The sequence below is a fragment of the Parasteatoda tepidariorum genome, chromosome 3 (genome assembly GCF_043381705.1).
Source record: "Parasteatoda tepidariorum isolate YZ-2023 chromosome 3, CAS_Ptep_4.0, whole genome shotgun sequence".
NCBI lineage: Eukaryota > Metazoa > Arthropoda > Arachnida > Araneae > Theridiidae > Parasteatoda > Parasteatoda tepidariorum.
The window spans coordinates 63,260,283-63,281,911 of NC_092206.1; the positions used below are offsets into that span (position 1 = coordinate 63,260,283).

The following is a 21,629-nucleotide window of genomic DNA, read 5'->3' on the forward strand; positions in this document are numbered from 1 at the left end:
TCTGGGGTAAATAATGATCACCTAAGTTTTATTTGAAAAAAAATCATTTTTTTTCTAAATTTGAGACATGCACAAGAATGCTTGTACGCTTTACTAAGGTATAACTACATTTGCTTAATAATAGTTTTTTGTTTAATCTAACAAAATAAGTATCTTTTAAACTGCTTTCTGTATTTTCCATTTCAAAGATGGGTTTCAAAAAGTGCACGTTTCTGCAAAGATCTCCCTCCTTCTCTTAATAATAAATATTTTGAGTTACTTTCTTTTTCTTTGATATGAAAATTGTGTTAGCTCTTATTTAATTGTTTCACATCTACTGTAAACATTATAATTGATTATAGGAAACTATATCGAATGTTGCCCCCTACACGTGGGGTAATTATTGATCACTGGAGTAATTCCTGATCATTGTCATTTCTTTTCATAAATGGTATTAAAATAAGCTAATAAATAGCTAATTGTCTTTTCTTAAGTAACAATTCATATTTATCAAGTTGAATGACTATAAAATATATTTTAACTCAATTTAATCACAAAATTTGTTTTTAACTGTATGCTAGACAAATGTGTTCAGATTTGTCTTGCCTTGCTTCTATCTTAATTTTATGTGTGTACATTGTTGGAATAATTTTTAAGTTTATAAATTAGCCTAATATAAATATGGTGAGAAATTATAAGCCTAAAAAGGATACTAAGCTTCTGGAAAGCAAGATTAGTACTAGTAATTAAGATTTCTTAATTAGTAAATTTCTTTTAATGATTGGAAATGAAAATTTCAATGTGAGAGCTGCTGCCAGAGCTGTTGACATACCTTACTTAACTTTGCACTCTCTTTAAGGAAGTTACAAAATCCAGCAAAAGTTACCCATGTGGGAACTCTTTCTTATATTCCAGCAGAACATGAGAATGAGTTGGCTGCTTGCCTAAAATGTATGGCACGATACAAAGATTTTTGGATATTTTAAAGTGTTAACCTTTATTTCTGCTTTTTAAATGAATCGTTTTATTAGCTGCTTAAACATATATTTTTGGTTTATTTGATTGATCTTGATGTCTTATTTGTTAATTACCACTGTATACTTATTTTTAAACAGTCACTTTATGATTAAAACTGGTGATCAGTAATTATCCCAGAAAGGATCAAGAGAAGGGGTAATTCCTGATCTCTAAAAATTTTAAAATATATTAAATTCTAATTAGATTTTCAAACAAAACAAGGTAGCCTAGGACTCATCTCATATAGCCTCAAACTTCCAGTAAATATTATAATTCTATCTTGAATAGTTTTCTTACAAAATAGATGTTTGCATTTTTTGATCAGGAATTACCCCAGGTCACCCTATTAGTTTCAGTTAATTTTACTTTTATGAATTTTTGAAGACCGCTTTCATCACGCATGATTGATAACTTAATTTGTGTAGTGTATTCACGTACAAAAAATTTGCAGATAAATTTAAATTTGCGTGTAGTACAACTGGTTTCTAACGTGTGCCATATCCCTTTTATAATGTGATTTGTTATCCTAAGTAATTATGCACACTTATGATTGAATAAATTATGAAAATTGTTTGTTTTATTTTTTTAGACATTATAATGGTTTCTTGCAAAGTGGATATAAAAAAATAGTTTTCTTTTAACCCAAGTGAAAAAAAACTATTCCAAAAAGAGATATCTAATATGAAAACCATTATTTAAACAATTTAAAATTACACTCTTGTTATAATATTAATTCCTAAGTTATTTTATATCTGTATTTATTAAATAAAAACTTAAAAAGCAGCAAAAAAATAAGTTTATGAATTTATCGAAAAATTAAAATAGTTCATTTACATATAATAGTTTATTAATTATTTACATAAAATATCTGTTTTATTTATATGAATATAGTCAAACCTAATTTTATAAAATTTTGAAATCAAAATTTAATTATATCATTACCCCATAAGCAGAATATTTTCAAATGTTCTGCAAGCATTTCACAGCGAAAAAAAGTCAACTTCACGTTAAAATACTATAATTTCATTTATTAAAATACAAGATCATGCTCAGATACACTACATTATTTTTTAAACCTAGGCAAGCATTCTTGATTTGTTACTTTTGTTAATGATGATGATGAATTATTGATAAAATGCCTATGATATGAAGGTCCGAACATTAAAATGAGGGCTGCCTTAAAAATTGGAGGGTCAAGTGCCCAGATGATGCACCATGTGCAAACACAAACATTTGCTGGTTTGTTGTTCCAACAACTTCTTCATCTCCATCTTTTAGAAACAGGGGGGGGAAATGCTGTCACTTATTCAAGATACAAATTGTTCTGCAGGACTGCGTTTGTTCTGCGACGGCGACGTACGTCACAGTTTTAGGCACTTTCTGCTTCTGGGATCATTACTTACTTTATAAATCACATACTAAATCTATGCACCATTGCAAATTGCACTTAGAGTTCATCCCTACAAATATTATACTAATCTTATAATCAATTGTTAAGTCTGAATACTCTGATTCTTAAATATTGAGATATGGATTTTATTTTTCTACATTAAAAATGAAGGAAAAAATTAGAAAAGTAGGTCTGAAAAACTTTTTTTGGTACTACATGAGATTTAATTATTTTTAAAGTTAAGCTATTGTTGTAGTAATTATTGCAAAAAATATTATGGTTACATTTTAGTTTATTCCATTTTGTCCAATTTGTTTCATTCCGTCCTATTACTTGGGCCATTTTTCCAGCTTCTTGTGTTCTGGAAGAAAAAGGTTTCTCCTGGACTAAATGGCAACCTTGCATTGACATACTCCTTTCCCAAAGGTTTAGAATTTAAAAATATACAATGTTATTAGTTTAATTCTGATTACTATTAAATATATTTCTTAATACCTTCCAGAACAAGTTAAACTTTCTTTGTTTATAACAAGTTAAAAAATTTCCCCCTTAATATCTAGCAAAATTGAGTTTAAACTAAAATTAATAAACAATAACATAACAAAGAAAATTTTGCTTGATATGAGCAATAAAATTTTTTACAAATATCAGTGTATGAAAGGAGAATGTTTTAAAAATTGTAATTTAATAATGAATTTGTTTATGAAAAAGTTTAGGACTTGTTATCTACATACTTAACAAAAAACAAATAGATCTGTCAGATTTTTTGATAAAATTATAAATTTGAATCAAAAGATCTTTTAAAAGAATGTAGTTATTTCTCACTTTTATTTTATAAGTTTTTGTTAGCTAATTATTTTATGATTATGTGAAGACAGAATTTATTTTGTAGTAGTAGTGACATAAAGCAGAGTTTCGCCGAAACGCGGGATACAGACTAATGACGAGAGCACTGTATAATGAAATAAGCTGTTTTGTCACAAGAACCGTGACAAAGACAAAGTCATAAAGCTAAAACACCATACCCTTTATTTTTATTGTTGGTCTGGAAACAATTTATTTCATAGGGATCCAAGCCAAATTTCAATGCTCTTTCAATGAGTCATTGTTAACTTCAAGCCCTGCTATTTGTAAATCAAAATTATGTGATATTTTACACAATTTATCCTTAGATGTATGTAAAAATAATATGCTGTTTATCAAAATGCATACTATTATCTTGCTAAATTTGTAGTTAATATGCATATAAATAATTGTTAAAGATCATATTCTCTTCAAGGAATTTTTTTTTTTTTTTAAATTGTTTCCCGGCCTAAATTTCTTTTACTTATTAAATAAATTGTTTGCTGTTAAATTTAAAATTTGGTCTTTTCACATTCTTAAGGATTTTAGTTAGAAATAAATGATGAAAATTTTAGTTAGAAATAGCAAGTATTTTATTTGAATATTGTCATTATATTTGAAGCATTGTAAGACACTTTATCAGAGCTTTGATTAAAATAAGGGAAAAATCTGATTTAAAATTTCTAAAAATCAAATTAATTTTTTTAATCATTTTTCCCATTCCTTTGATTAATATTTTTTTTTTCTCCATGTGATTTTTATCCTGAAGCTTAAATTCTTTTCTGTTTCGGAATTTGATTCAATGAAATTTCTTATGATTTTATAAGGAAAAATAAAGGGTCTTATACATATAGTTAGTATATTTGTAAGATGAAATGGAGTTGAATTTGTTCTAAAAATTTGAATTTATCTCTTTATATAATTAATTTACATCGTGCGTAGCATTTTTAAAAAGTGCTTAAAGGTGCTTATTTTCGTTTTTTAAAAGCCTTTAAAGGTGGTTTTTTCATAGGGCATTTTTAAAAAGTGCTTCATTTTTCCTTTTCGAAAATGAGATTCTTTTTCTTTAACCATGTCTTCACAATTTATGTAACCACAATCTATTACGGCGTACCGTTGGTCCATTGATAATGATAATATAAAAATGTCAATCATTTTACATGTTTGGAGTCTGCATGTGCATATACTAAGCTGGGTTCGGTGAGAAAATGCACAACTCTGCTCTGTTTGTCATAAGCATGTAAAGTCTTTGAGAATTATTTTGCATTTTGTTAATGTATATAGTGTTTAAAAATATATTTTGGGTACTTAAAAAATACTTAAAAGGTGCTTGTTTTCTGTAGAAAGATTAAGCTGTGCACCCTGATTTAAAATAACTGCAATCAAAGAATCCTCATAATATACTGAGGGGTCATCCATAAATTGCGTTTTTTAATATTGCATAGCATTAAAATAAAGAGAAACGAAGTAAAAGAAAGACTTTGGAACTAATCTAAGTTATAAAAACTATTAAATATATTTATGAAGAAAAAAAAAAATTATATATATTTTTTTTAATTCGAATTTTTATTGTTTAATTTGTAACTTTAATAATTGTTTCCCAAGTTCCGTGTTACAGCATTAAGAATATGGGTCTGTAGAACAATTGAACTTAATGTCATTAATTGCAAAGAAAATGTTAAAGATAAAGAATTAATGTTTCTACACTATTTTACACTCTTTTAAATGTTTTTTGCTACAATACTCTATTTTTATTTCAAAGTTGTTTAAAATCTTTTTTAATAATTTAATCAAATTATTAAAAAATAGACAATATTTTTTAAATATATTTTCAAGCTTTGTAATTTCTAATGCTGTAAAGTTGGTAGGTTGGTAGTCATTGCTCTACTAATTGATATATTACATTTCCTTCAGTGTATTTTTGCTGAGTTTTAATATTTAATTGAATGAATCAAGAATCTTTTAGCTATTAAATCATTTAAATCTAACTTTTTTTACATGCTCGTTTAAAAGATTATTTATTCTTTCTATTCAAAGAAGGAATAATTTCTTTGTCTAATTTTTTGTTTTAAGTTATAACAGGGTTTGCTAGTTTACACCTAATATTTTTATTTATCTTTTCTTTTTTTAACTTTTCTTTTTTATTTATATTAATAATTTTAGTTTGAAACTAAAAAACATTAAATTTTCTTATTTTTGAATTTCAATGCTTTTTAAGTTTGCTATTGTGAAACTTTTTCATAAATGCATAACATTTAAATGTTTACAGATTGCATTTCGACAAAAACTTTTATTCTTGTTAGAAATCATTATACTTGCAACAATTAAAAGGATAATTCAAACTGCTTTTTAGAATTATTATTTTTTTTTTATTTATTTGTTATCAGTGTAGACAAATTTTTATTGTATATTTTAACTGAAAATATGCCAAATTCCTTTAAAATATTTTCATTGTATTTTGTATTAAGCTCCATTATGTTGAAATATATTAATTTTATTATTGAACCATTAGAGCTGAAACAAAATATTATTCTTTTTCGTACAGGCCATTTGTCACTTTTATTCCATTATTTTTTATCTGAAAAGGTATATTGCATTTACCCTTTCGCGACGGGAGGCGCAAACGTGCGCTTATCGCTGAGGCCGGCAGTCTCTCTCTGGGGCCGAAGCGTTTTTTTGCTGTTAAGCCTAATCCCATGAAATTTCCGAAATATGAACGAATTGTTTAATAGTGTTCTGTGGAATATATAAATGGCATATGGAATATATAAATGGCATATTTCTTTAGACACTTTATTTTCATTATGTACTAACCATTTAATAACTTTTAACATTATATATCTGAAAACTAAATATATGCATAGTTGCCATCTCTACTGTATTTTCCAGTAGACTTGCTGGTTTTTTCCAGTTCCTCCTGGTTTACTGGTTTAATAAAAATTCTCCTGGTTTTTGTGCATTTTAGAAAATTCCCTAAAATTGAGTATATTTCCTAGAAAAAATCCCTTTTGAAATATAATTTTTGCACAGATTACTGCTTAAATATTTAAACAAGTAGGTATTACTAATATATAATGAAGCGACTCTTATTCATAGAAATCAGTTTAAAAATTTTTTTTGTTCTAAAATGTTCAGTTTGTTTTTATTCAGAACTACCTTTTTAAATTAATTAACAAAAATCTTCATTATTTCTTATGAATTATATGCCTATTCAAAATTACGAGTAAATGTAATTCGCAACATTTCAAGCATATTTAATGCCAATCATGACCAGAAAATATTGCAGTTTTTCTATTCTGATGTCTATAAAAATCCCTAAAATTCCCTATCCATAAAATATTTAGCACATTTTGCAACAGTTATTATGAAATTTATGTTATTTCGTAAAATCTACTGGATTTTTGCCTATCTATGTTGGCAGCTATGTATATGACTTAAAATTCTATTTTTGTATGAAAAATTTGAAAATACTAACGTTGCACTAAAAACTGGACCACAAATCGAAATACCCAACGTTGTAGTGAGAGAGAAAACAACATCCCCTACTTTCTTGTAAACAAATACCTCATGCGAATTTAAAGAGCCGTCATAAAACATTTTTTTCTCCTCCAATCCTTCCCCCTAAAAACCACGTGTATGTGAGTCATACTCTCATTTTGACTAGAAGGTCGAAGCTACATGTATCTGAAACCATATAAACATACAATGCCATCTTCTGGCAGAAATTTTATTTTTTAAAACGTTCCAGGATACTGGCACAAATGTGTGACGGCCGGGGGTGAGCGAGAAAACGCTCTGGCACACCGATGTGTCGGCCGGGTAGTGAGTGCGTTTCTTGCTGGCACGTATATGTGACAGTCGGTGCGAAAGGGTAAATGTTCCATGTTAATATTGTTTTAATGGATGAAAAAATTTTTCTTGCATATTATCCCGGTCGATCATTTTCGACAAATCGATCGATCATTTTGGGAATGGTTCAATCACTATGTAAAAATTAATTTGGGAGAGGCCCAAATGATTTTGGAGTGATCAACTTAATGTGAAATTTAATTATGTACTGCTAAATAATATAATTTTGTAAACAGTACAGTAAGTCCACAATTATCCAGCCTCTGTACTATATACTGAATTAAATTTGTTGAACATATGATTGTTAAATTTGTCTTGAAGTGGGAAATATTGGGAGAATAAAAAATATTAATGTTTTCGTCTATACATATTGATTCTTCCTATCTATGTTCTTCATATCTATGTTCTTCATATCTATAACTTTTGACATTTGTGTAGCTTGTTAATCTACATTAAATATTTTTGCATTAATTCTTATATCTTAATGTAAAACATAGTGTTTTTAATTGGGATAGGAAGTGGAACTTAGTCCTTCAGTTATTTATCTGCCATCTCATTAGACCAGATAGTTGGAAGCATGTTATAACATTTTCATATTAAAATAAAGCAAGGGAAAAATAACTTTTTTGCATGCAATTCTAAAATTAAATTTAGATGTTGATTTTGATGCTGAGTGCTTATTTGTCGGGTGCATGTTAAGTTGTTAAGTGGCATATATAAACAGAACTCTAGATTAATGTTGCTCGAAGACCACCTAAATTTGACTCAATCTGTAATAAGTTAATTATCAGTGTGAAGTGGTTTGATTTTTGCTTTCATGTTTTGATTTGTGTTTTTGCCACAAAGTAGCATGTTTCATCACAACACAAACATTATTCATTATCTGTATTGAAATTTTTTATTTATTCACTTTACTTTTTGTTTTAGGGAATCTAAAAGAATCACAAAAATATATACAATTTTATTAGTTACTGGTCTAATGGATCATTGACTAACAACTGTTATGAATTGTAATAATTATGATCTCTTCTCGTGATTGTGTCTTTATAGTATTGTAGGAGTATTCAGGGTTCTATTTAGGTTTTTCTGAGGGGTACCTATTTTGTGAAAAATTAAAAAATTATAATAAAATACTAACAAAAAAATATGGATTTATCGTTTCTTTAGGGATACAAAAAAAAAATTTTTTTTAAAGAGTGTTTTGTGAAAGTTTTTCCTAAAGTTTAACTTGTGAAGGTACCGTCAAACGGTAGTAAATTTGGCCTGGACAGACCCCTGGTCAATTTACTGTCTGAAAGGGATAAGAATTTTTTCTGTAATACAGTCAATTCGCTATAACTCGAAGTACGATAACTCGAATATTACTATAACTCGATTTTTTTATGAGGTCCCGACCCTTTTATCTTCAATTTCATGTTAATTATTCTCGATTACTCGAATTTTACTCCCTTTAACTCGATTTTTTTTGGATCTTTTAAAGCAAGAAAAAAAACCTAGGAGCTGATATCTTGCCCCTTCCTTTGCAACACACACACAATGTCTTTCGCACTCTTCATGGAGAAGCTAAAGCTGTCCCTCTTGAAGTATGTGAACAGTGGTTAAATGAAACGTTACCAAATTTACTTCAAGGATACAGTTAAAATGATGTTTTCAATATTGATGAAATGGGTTTATTTTTTAAATGTCTTCCAAATAAGACTATGATGTTTAAGGATGAAAACTGCTCAGGGGGTAAAATGAGCAAGGAACGTTTGACTGTCCTAGTTGGAGGAAATGCGTCTGGGACAGAGAAATTGCCCTTACTTGTTATCGGAAAATACCGAAATCCCCGATGTTTCAAGAATGTAAAAACGTATCCTTTGGATTACAAGTCTAACAAAAAGTTTTGGATGACATCAGTTTTATTTGAAGACTATGTAAGAAAATTGGATCGGAAATTCTTCGCTAAAAAAAGAAAAGTGATACTCTTTATGGATAAATGCACAGCGCATAGTGATCTACCTAATTTGAAAGCAGTAAACTTGCAGTTTCTCCCGCCAAACACAACAGCAAAGTTGCAGCCGATGGACCAGGGTATCATAAAGTGCTTCAAACAGTCTTATCGTAAATGGCTTGTCAGAAAAATGATCTTAAATATTGTAAGCATTTAGAAGATTTGTAATTAATAAGCATTAATTAAATAATCCGACAATATTTTGAAAGTCCAAAACCGAAACTAACGGTAAGTCGAACTTCCGATAGGTCGAAGTTTTTCGTCAGTCCTACCAGATTCGAGTTATCGCGAATTCACTGTATTAAATAATAATACACCCAGCGTGTGCCTACCACATTGTGCTGAAAAAAATATACTCAGTAGTTGACGGATCATGAGTTAGTCCTCTTGCTGTCAGTGTGTAACCTAAATGTGGGTTAGTTGCATTTAAAAGATAGTCCTCCAAAAAGGTAAATTTCTCCTGATATTTGATCCAGTTGTTCCAACATTGTCAAATAATTCATTGATGTCAGAAAATGGTAATTCTTGGTCCAGTATGGTTCATGGTCCCAGTAAGTACTCTAGGTTCAGTGAATGTTATGAATTCTGAAAGAGTTTATGTGCTGATTTTATATCAATTTGCTGTCATAAACTATTAAGTTATAACAAAAAACTAACATTTTTTAGGATTTAATGTTATTTTAAAATTTGTTTTCCAGCCTTTTTCTTTTGCCAATAGTTTGTTTTCTGCCAGATTTTATGGTGAATAACTGATATTAACCTTCTGTTAATAATTTTTCTCCTCTAGGTATCTGAATCTAAACAAATATTATTGAAGATTTGATGAAATTTAAGTTAACAGTATCACTTTTTGTAGGTATTATGTTAATTTAGTGTTTTTCTTTAACTTAGATGTAGATATATTTCTAGCATTTATGAATTTCCTCTTAAAAATTTTCAGCAATTTGGATGTATACTCAACAGCTTATAAGTAGCAAAATTTATTGTTTGTTGCTCATTAAATTCTTAACTTTTTTAACTGATTATTAAATATTATTTGTAAAAGCTGGTGGTAAACTTAATTCTCTATTGTTGCAACATCCAGATTTCTTAAGGAAAAGTGATCATATAATTTATAAAAATCATATATCTCTAGCAGGGCTAATTGTGCTCCGGAAAAAATCCGGATTTTTCGCTAACCGTGATCCGGAAGTTTCCGGAGATCGAAGGTTCAGATGTTTACAAAAATCGGTGATCACAAAAGATTTCGGAAATCAAATTTTCAAAGGTGGAACTTAAAAACGCAGTTTATTTTATTTGTTTATAAGAGAGCTACTTTATAAGCTTATATTCAAGATTAATATTCATGTTTTATCAGTAAATAGTTATTATAATCATAAAATCGGGGTTTCACTGTATTTGTAAATTTCAATTGCTTCTCCGGGTCATCATAGGTATGTGTAAAATTTTAAATATATTTTAAGTAAACTAGGAAATATTGAGAAAAAGGGAGAAACCTTGTTTAAATTTTTTTCTAATTTTTCGGTTTAAACTTTTTTATTTATTTATTATTATTTTTTTACTCAAGAAATTTTCTGGAATTTTGACTGGGGCTCACAATCCCCCTGCTCTAGGAAAAAACGAAAGATTTAAAATTAACTTTTATAAAAACGCTGCAAAATTAAATGTGTTATGAGGATTTATTATTAAAAACAATTTTTTATTGGTTTGTAGTCTTTTAATTAGAATTTTTAAGACTTGAATTAATAATTGTATTGCCTTATAAAATTAATAGGCTTCCATTTTAAAAAGCGAAAATTTGTCACAATTTACTCATGTTCTCTAAGGGTATTAATGACTGATAACTTTCTGTAATACTTATTCAGCAACTTAATTGAAATTGAATCAACAAATAGATATTATTGTAGACTATAGTAATAGTTGACTTCTAAAATCTGTTTCTATAATTATGTATCCATTCTGCTTTTGTTTAGATCTTATGAACTATTTAAATCTTGAAAAAACTTAAAATCCTGATATTCCTGATTAAAAAAAAAATTAAGCAGTTTGAAGAATCTAAATATTTTAATTTACTATCCAGTATCTTTTTGATTTTACTAATGATCCTGGTATAAATCATAAAATTTGATCAAACTTGGGGACTGTCCACTAATTATATGGGAGTCTTGAACTTGGGGAACTGTCCACTAAATACAATACCTGAAGGATTCATTGTTTCAAACTTTTTAGCAATCCTCTCATTTTACTGAATATATTTTTTAAATGATAAATTCAGGGATCATGCTTGCTAATTCATCATTTTCAACATGCTACTGCAGAAATAAATTTTGTACAGTAGAGTTTTGTAGTTAATTATTGAAATTCTACTTTAAATTTATTTGATTAAGAAAGTCTTATCTTGATTATTTTAATTAAATATTGAATTTGATATAAGGGAATAGTTGATGTTTTTTTTTTTTTTTTTTTTTTTTTTTTTTTTTTTTTTTTTTAAATATTGATTTCAAACTAATATGAGTTGTTCAGTGTACTATTAATAAAATTATATTGGAAAATTTTTTGTTCTAAGCAAAATAATTCTGAAGTTAGAATTAGTATTTTTTTTTATTCTTATATGATTAAATTTACTTTTATTTTACTTAAAGTAAAGTAAATTAGTATTTTTTTTTAAAATTAGTATTTTTCCTTTCTTAAAAAAGTTATCTGGTTTATGCATACTGAACAAAGCTGTCTTGATTTTTTTTCTTTGACCCGCTATTAAGCCTGTGTTTGCATCAAAATTTTTTTTAAAATAAAAGTGAGTATCTAATTTTTTAGATTTTAAAAAAAAAATCCAGCTAATTAGTTACCCTAAACTGAGGAACTGTATCTAGAAAATTGAGGAGGGAGGGATTTTGTTCTCTTCAAAAATATTGTGAAGTGCCTATTTACGTGATAATGCCATTTATGCATAAACATATGATCATTACAATGATCATACCAAATGAGTTTGCAAAAAGGGCTTTTTTTTCCCCTAATTAGCAAGTTCTATACTGCAAATAAGTATTTTGAAGCATAACATCATAATGTTATAGGTCAGAGTTTCCCAATTTTTTTTTTCCAGCTATGGAACCCTAGTCTAGCTTACTTCTTTTAGCGGGACCCTGACATTTCAAAAGAGTTCATTAGCAGATGTGAATATACTAAGAAAAGAATTAAAAGAAAAACTACAAAATTAATTTAAAAACTTCTAGTTAAAGGAATCAAATTATTTCATAGCTTAATCAATAAAACTTAAAATTAGGTCTTATGTTAGGCAGTTGAGTTTACAAGTCTGTTTCATTTGTTGGTAGACTAGCAGTTTTTGGTACATGCATAAATCATATTATATATATACTAGTGGGCTGCGCAATCTTATATAGTTTGCTTCGCAAACCAAGCACGCTTCGCTCGCTACTAGCTTAGGTACATTGCAAATGCACAAAATTCTAAGAGTTCAATACAATCATTCACATCCATATAAAAACTTTTTTTTTTTTTAAAAAAATTACATCTTTTTAGTAAATACTAAGTCATTAAAATAAATTTGAATTCAAATAAATGACATGTAATTCGTTAAACCTATTAGAAATGTGCTATAGTATAAAATCTTAAGAAAAAATTTCTAAAATTGATATCTCTTTAAAAAGGTTAAAATTTTGGCTATAATTAAGTCTATTAAAAATTGAAAATAAGTGAATTGCAATGGAAAAACCTGCATAAACAAATAAATTCAAGTAAAATAAATAAATTCGTGATATAAATCAAAAATCGTCAAATAAATTCGCAATATATAAATTTATGAAGAAAAAAAGCGCTTTCGACAAAATACTAAAATAGAGGTTTATCGACAAAGACTACTCACTTCTGCCTAGCTTATGCTCTCTCTGGTTATTTCAGTTTCTGTTTTTAAAAGCGCTATATGTTGAGCCATCTCAGCTAGATTTGGCATGTGACATTTTTAGCGACAATCATTGGTCGATTTCCTAGCGTTGCCATTCGGGGAGTTGTGATGGGGCTTTTTTTACTTTGTCACCGTGTAAGAGAAATATATATATTATAAATTAACTTCATTTTATGTGCAGTTTACTTGAATAATTTCATAAATATAACATAACTATTAAATGAAAATCTATTCTGGAAATCTTATCTTTAAAACAGATGTTTTTATTTTCCAAGCAATTTCTGGGTAAATAGCACATGAAGAATAATGTGATTTATCATGCATTTTTATAAGTCAGTAAAAAAAAAAAAAAAAAATATTTCATTGTTTCAAAAAAGCCTTACGTAATCTGAAGTAAATTCCCAAGTTACTATCTAGTATTCCTCTTCCTTTTAGAAATATCTAACCTGATGCAACACCTTATGGGAAGTCCAGTCTTTTCCCTTTATTAAACATGATGAATGCAAAAGTTTTGCAATTGTACCTACTAAGTACTTGGTATGTCACAGTAAAATTGCTCTAAATTATTGCACTCCACGAAAAGCAATTATAAAAAAAAATAAAGACAGTTTGGTCAAATAATAGTAAACATTGCAATGTTCATTTCTAAACAAAAGATATTTTAAGAAACTAGTGTGAAATAAATTAGTTTTCAGAATTTTATAAGATTTTCAAAATAATTTCATTTTTGTTAAAAAGATGTTTAGCACAAGGGATATATTTTTGACCAAAAAAAAGTGGTGATTGACAGACAATTTTTAATCACCTTTAGTCTCCTGTTGGGGGCAGGTAATTTTATGACTTTTTTCTGTATTCATAAAATTACACCATGCTACTTTACCCTGTATTCCTAGAATTTAACCTTAGTTGCAATGCATATTTTTATTTTGCTCTTCTGAGAAATATACTAAATTATATTAAACGGTGTTATTAATGTTCTTTTGTTTATTTGATTTTAAATGTGACTTAATTAATAATTGGAACTTGTTGAGTTAAATTTAACAAGTTTGACTTATTGACCAATCACAAATTGTACAAAATGATAGCTCTTTTTTGTGTATTCTACCAGATTTATTATTTCTGAAATTTTAGAACTCCATAATTTTATGAACAAGCAAAACTTGTTCATTAAAGTTTTCGAAGGAAGAGTTTTGAGGAGAGTTAAAGAATATTGGGGGAAAAAACATTTACGAAGGAAAGAAAGAGCTCTAAAGTATTTGCTTATGCCATTTTTTTATGTTTATTAGATCAAATTTAAATATCGATAGATTAGAAGAAAAAAAGTTTTTTTAGATAATTTAGTTTTTTCTGACTGAAATCAACTAAGCAAGTGGTTAACCTGATAGGTTTTACTTTATTTTTGAGAACATAATTAAATGTGACTGTAATTAAATCGAATAAATTTTCTATATGATATTAAGACCCAAAAATTTGGAATTGCACATTTCAGTAATCAATATTCAAAGTGCTTAATAACATCATAAACCCATTTTTCGAACCTTCTTTTTTCCTATTCCAGTTAATGCAATTGATTTTATCATGTTTTTAAAATTTTAGTAACATTGCGACACACAAAATTTGAAACATGCATTTAATAATCACTTTTTGAAACACTGTTTCTTTCAATACCATCATAAATCCATGTGGTGTTCCCATCGTTTTATGAGCCATTATTACAATAAATTTTCTCAATTTTTTTTTATAAATCCCTTTATTTTCATACATTATTCTTATGCCATGCAAAATTAAATTCTTGCATTTCTTAGATGCTTTTAGTTCCCGCCTTATCACTGTTTTTTATGTACAAAAAGAAAAAATTAAGTGCTAACAACAAAAAACTGCACTTAAGGAAAAACAATCTCCAATAATTTCTACTTCCCTTTATAACATGGCTACTTTGTAAAATTCTCCAAAAAACTAGTTGGTTATAAATTAATAATTATAGATTTTATATTGCACTCCTATACTGAGAACTTTTGTACTCCCATTTAATAGAATCGATTACTTTTTTCTCAGCAAAGCCAACCAATCACACATTTTCTTACAATCTCAGACAGCAATGCTTGTTAACAAATTGTTGCACTGATGTTAATTTTCTTGAATTCATTTTGATTTTTTGTAACGATTTAAGTAAAAAAGTGTTCTTTTATTAATCTACTGTGTGTTGACATTTCATTTTACTGTTTTCTTAAATATTTGATTTTTGATTCAAAATTCGTATTACGTAATGATCGTGGTAAGTTAGTAAATGTTACTTGCATTCTAGAGATTATATATCTGGAACTGTTTCTGCTTTTACCCTAAAAACTGGCAAAAACTAAGGAATGTATGGGAAATTTGTTAAATGATGAATAATAGAAAATAAAATTATTCATGTGTGTTTATTAGGAAGAAAGAAAATGACTTTCTTTTTTTGGTCTGCACACCACAGGTACAGGCTTCCAGTTGTAAAAATAAAATCAATTAACTAATCTAAACTTAAAAAAAGACCATATGGAAAAATAAGAAAATAAAACAAAAAATGAGTAAAATTTAAAGAATTTGTCGAAATAATCTCCTAAAATAATAATTCAAAACAAAGAATATTAACTATTTGACTTTACATATTAGTTTAAAAAAATGTGAACAATGAAATTTATAAAGCGCCCTGTTTAGGTAAAGTACAATATAAAATATCTTTATATTAAAATGTAAATAAGTAAGAAAAAAATTATGGACGATCGCCTGGAATTACTTTTTTTTGTTTAATGAAAATATATTAAACAATACTTATCCAAGGTATTATTTCGTCACTCTGTATTTGCCATTTGGTGTGCAAAACCCTGTGGCCGAAGTTTTTCGAACTGTCTGCAAAAAAACTCTCTAGCACTATTATCATTCTTCAAGATAATTTTAATGATAACAAGCATGTATATTACTAATTTAAAATAACAAAAGTGCTGTATATACAAATAAAACTATATATTTAATTGAACAAGTAATAATTTTTTATCCCAATATTATGGGTGATATTCTTGCTTTTTGTTGGGGGGTGGACACAAATGATTTTCTTCTTCGCCTTCTGTAAATAACCATTACTATAAAAAAAAATTAAAAATCATTAAGTAGTAAATCACGCGAATCAGACTCCTCAAATGCTTGTTTCGTTTCGAGATTAGGTTGTTGTAAAAAATATTGGATTTAAAAACTATTGAGAAATCAATAGCAATAAATACCGAAAATTTGGTATGATTATTGCCTTAAAAAGTAAATACTCAATTGCATGATTAAAATCTTTCATATTGTTTGAAATATGTCGGGATATTTAAAACACACCTGAAAGTCAATGTCGATAACTGCAGAAAATACAATCGAAGCATTGCATCAATTTACAATATTATTGATGTAGCTTGAGTGCGTCAAAAAGTCATTAACTAATTGCGTGATTCAAATACAGTACAGAACCCGTTCCGGAAATCAAAAAACCGGAACAAAATTCAATAAATTTTCTCGCCTTTTTTTTTTTTCCTCCTAAGATTTTACGATTTTTCCTTCTTTTTTTTAAAGATGTTTACCTTACCGTCATTTCGGAAATAGTCATTAGTGTATTACTTCATCCTTTTTTCTTCTTTTTAAGATTATTTCCACACAAAAAAAATTTCTTTTAGTTGGGTTTAACAATAAAAAAACGGCTTTTTGTAGCGATTCAGAAAACCGGAAAAATCAGTTATCCGGAATGGCGATGGTCCCGATCGTTCCGGATAATCGGTTCCCTACTGTATTGCATGTAAATTTCTCTAGAAAAGAACAAATAGTTTGCCTTTCAAAAGATAAGTCTTTCTGCAAGAACTAAGTAACGTTATGGACAATGTCGCCGTGTCACTGCGATTCTACCATGGAGGTGCATAAACTACCTGGATTTAAAATACATAAAAATAAAATAAAAATTTCGTCTATTTTAATTTCTTTTAAATTTATACGATTCCAAAACAAGAAATATAAAAAAATAAACACATTCTTGCTAAGATGCTGTAATAAATTAAGTTTAATTATTTTTTCAAGATACTATGTTTAAAAAAATAACATTTTAAATAAAATACTTTATAATGTTAACTTTTATTGTACCCATCCTAGACTTTATGAGAGAAAAAAAAATGCTGACCTGGAAAAGATTTTTACTTGGAAAAATCTGGGAAACTTAAACCTGATATGAGTGGCCACACTGTTATAACTATTTTTCTTTTTTGATCAAAGTTAATTCAAGCATATTAGTGATTATTTCTGTACTATTACAAACATACTGTTATATTTTTATGATAGATTTTCTGCCTTAATACACTTATTTTATATATTTTGTGTGCAATATATTTTTAAATTTTCGGTTATGATTAAAATGTTTTGTATTTTACCTAAATGATAAAAGTATAATGAAGTGTTACTCTTTATTTTTTCAGATCAGCATTTATAATAGAAGAATTGGAAAGAGATCATAAGCAGGTGAGGTGTTTTTTATTTCTAGTAAATGTATATTTATCCCATGGTAGCTAAATTTGTCTTGGTGTATTTTGTGAACTTTTAATTTGATTACTTTCTTCATGTGCTGTAAAAAATTTTGTTGGCATAAATTTCAAGTCTATGAAAGATGGCCTTTAATTGTAACCATAAAGTGTGTTACCTAATTATATTTTCTCCTGGTTATATTAAACTAAAGATATTTTTTGACCCTGGCGTTTGTACCAATCAGTTCCATGCTCCTTTGCAACATTTCAAAAAGAGAAGTGCCAAAAACTTAACAATTGGGAAGTTTTGTTATTTTTATATAGACATTGTCTCACTTATGTCTTTATTATGATACGGAAATCGGTTGCTCCGTATGAGATTTTTATCAAATCAGTATAGTTCCGTACCGTTTGATCTTTCCAAAGATTTCAAATTTGCGGTATCAGTAGTCTCATGGGGATTTTTTCCTCCTTATCATTGTGAGCAAAAGTTTCATAAATACTTTGATCCATTTCAGCGATAACTTGTGCTTCATTTTGAACATTGTCATACCTTTCTTCCGCTATTATTTCTAGTGGGGTTTTTTAGTAAATAATATGTTTAAATAATGGAAATTTTAAAATATGTTTATTCATTGAAAATTTCTTAAGTTTCGGATTTAAGTGAAAAAAAGTTTACTAAAAGGCTCTGAAATGAAATTTCGGATTAGTGAAGGATAGCTGATGCTCAAAAATAGCTGCCTAGAGGTTTTTCCTGAGGTAAATCCTATAAGTATATAACCTATTTTAGAATCTAATGATAACTGTGACTTAAAGAAAAGATCTTGTGGCTACCCAATGAGCTGTAAGACACTTGGAAACTTGCTAATTTTAAACTTAAAAATTATGTTACAAGGAAAGTTTTGTATTATGCTGTATTTGCTAATACATACTAAATGTGCCTTTAAGTTTAAATATAATGGATCTTTTGATTCAGTTGTTCAAACCTGTTTAGCTTTATTTTTTCTTGTAAAGTTGTGCATTGAAGTGTGTAAATTGCTTATACAGTGAAACCTCCAGGAAAGACAAATTTAGGACCACTTTGAAGGGGTCAGAATTTTCTCAGAATATTTGTGAGGTTCTTATTTAGAGAGCTATTTTTGGCGATCGTTCAGCCTCATTGATCAGTCAGAGTGCATTATAGACGATGCTATCAATGATTTATTTTTAGAGTTGAAAGTTGCGTTAGAGAATAAAGTTATTATAGAAAACACTCAGTATGCCAAGCAAACAAACTCTTCTCATCTTTTAAGGTTGGCTAATTTTTATGATATAAAATTAAATGAAAACTAAAACGAAAAATCTAATTGTTTATTTATTTAAAATAGTTCTATTATTCATAATTGGTAAAATTTGTTTTTATGCGTAATTATATCAGCTCTCAGTAGGGATCATTTTTTTTTAATGCCTCAATCTGCTGTTAATGATGCCAACACTGGTGGCTCTATACAATGGAGAAAAAAATCTAAAAACCAAATCAACATACCATTCCTTTATATTCTTGACCTGCAACAGAGTTGCGCCAAGAAGACCATTTGTTCCATGGTGACCCGAGTCTGATTTCAGTGGTCCTGTTTTTATGAACCACCATTAATTTCGAAATCTGCATTTTGGCATTTAATTTCTAAGCTATTTTGTAATTCAATTTTCTAAACTATTTTGTAATAAAAATGTAGGTGTAATATAATAAATTACAGCTGAAGAGTTCCAAGAAGAGTTAGGTTAATACAGTTCATTAATAATATATAAATGTTTAAATTATGACCCTAATTATAAATTAAAGTCACTAAGAGTGATCATTTAAGTAATGCCATGATCCACAATTATTTTTGCATATTATACTTTCCCGATTAAAATGCTGTCTGTAAACTTAAGTATATTCACAAGTAGTTTAAGCCTCTGGTATTGTAGCAGGGTTTAAGCTGAGTCTAAAAATTCATTAGCAAAAAAGCTAAAATCTGAAAAAAAGTTTTAGCAAAATGCTAAAATGCCATTAGGCTTATAAAATTACTTTATATCAAACAAGTACTGTAAGTTATCTGACAAAGAATAGCTTAATGTACAAGAATATCAAAAAGAATACCTATAACAAAAAAAAAACACATTTATTATTTATCAAAACATTTTGGTTTATAATTAACAATCTTCCTTTCTTTCATGTTTGCCCATTTTACAAATGCTTCTTGAAAGTTAAATGCACTTTCAGGGCCCTAAATATTAATCATTAACAAATATATATATCATATATTCTAGCCATTTTTGTTGATCGCTATGCTTCATCTCGTTTGATCACGTTTTTTTCGTGAACGCTAGCGTCATGGTTCTTCTTGCGAAAGATATTTAGATTTTTTCTCCTTCTTGTTTGATCAAGTTTTTTTCATGGATGTTAGCGTCATGGTTTTTCGCGGAAGCTTTTTTTTTAATGGAATTTAGTAAAATCCTTTAGCGAAAATGCTTTGTTGAATTTTAGCATTTTTGAGGGGTCTTTTTGCATTTTGCGAAAAAAGCTACCGTAGCGGAAACCCTGTATTGTAGTACCTGAAATTAGTTTTATCCTATAACATTAATATTAAAATATTTAAAAAGAATATTAAAGGAATATTTAAAAAGAAATTCTCTCTATTGATCTCAACCCATGCTACAATAATAAAATTATACGGGAAACTTAGAATTTTCTGTTCAGAGAACAAAGTAGCTCTGAAGTAGTCTAATAAGTGTATACTGTACGAACTAGGTCCTGCTTTTTTTTTCTTTGCTCTTCGTAAAATATTGTCCTGGTTCTTCCTTTTCAGTTCACTGTGAGATCTGCTATAATTGAAATAATCGATAGTATAATAGCCAGTTTTTTGGTTTTATAATGAAAACTGTTTTCTTAACACAAATTCTGAATAAAGTTAATTTGAAAAAATTTTGATGAAATTATTGTCTTGCAGTTGTGATATCAAAATTCTTAAAAGTCTACCAAAATGGAATAGTGTCCTTTAATCTAACAAGGTTGATTTCCAATCGATCATTTGTTGGTTTGTTAATTTATTTGAGATTTGCATCCTTTATAATTAGATCAGACTGACTAAAGACACTTTAGGTTTTTTGCATTTCGTAAGAATAGCTTAGAGGATTTTTTTGTAACTTTACAGGTGTTTAGCTCATGTCATTTTTGTTCTTAAGCAATATGCTTTACAGCTTTCAAATGTTAGAGGGTCCGACTATAAATTACAATAGAAAACAAGTTTTTTTGAACAACCTGTGCCAGAAAATCAAGCAATAGACTTGTTACTAGTATCAATTACTTACATTGTTAGTTGCAATGGCTGCATACTATTTCATAAATCTAGCTTAATTATTTGTGGAAATATGGACATATATATAAAAACTTATACGATCAAACCTCGATAATTCGAGATACCGAAAGTTCGAATTATCGAAAATCGTATGTATCAATGGTAGAATAAAGAAAAATGCTTTTTACATACCTTATTTACTGTTCCATATTTATTCTAAAAACACTTTTCACGCTTTCATTTTAAAAAAAGATTCCATTGTTGAGATGTGTAAGGAAGTTTGTAACACTTTCTAAATGGACTATAGCTTTAAATGTCTCCTGACATATTTGGCTGCCTCTCAATAAATCTCCTTACAGTGTCCACTGCGGAAAGTGCTTGTTTGTTAATTTCCTCATCCTCTTCTTCAAGAAGCTTTCGTTTGAGCGATGATTTCATTGTCATCCCACTGACCACACACTGTTACTGCATCATCTGCGTTTACTAAGTCATGATATTCCATGTCATCAAGTTTCAAGAGTCCGGTCAATCTGTCCCAATCATTTTCAGTGTAGTTTTCAGCAGAATTAACAATATTGATTGTTTGACTACTTTCGTGATCTTTAATGAATCCAGCCTTCTTGAAGCCATTCATTATCGTAGAGAAGGACACATCATTCCATGCTACTGACGTCTTTATGTGCATTTTTTAAAAAAAAAAGTTTATCATTATAAGAATTGGTTTTCTATTCTAAATTTTTTTTTTTTTTTTTGGAGCAGTTTTTTTATTTTCAGAAGAAAAATGTACACTATTTATGGAGAA

The 21,629-nt window shown here is 28.1% G+C and overlaps 1 protein-coding gene across 3 annotated transcripts in view; it reads left to right on the top strand.

Annotated features, from left to right (window-relative positions):
• The window catches only part of LOC107456286 (uncharacterized), a 32,693-nt gene that overhangs the window by 4,777 nt on the left and 6,287 nt on the right, over positions 1-21,629 (top strand). Inside the window, exons 2-3 of one of the 3 annotated variants that reach the window (XM_016074116.3) lie at positions 9,859-9,923; positions 17,463-17,505. The gene's annotated coding sequence lies outside the window, so the exon portion shown is untranslated. Of the gene's footprint in view, positions 1-9,858; positions 9,928-17,462; positions 17,506-21,629 lie in introns of all 3 variants that reach the window. The other 2 variants (XM_016074117.3, XM_016074118.3) reach the window with 2 other exon arrangements.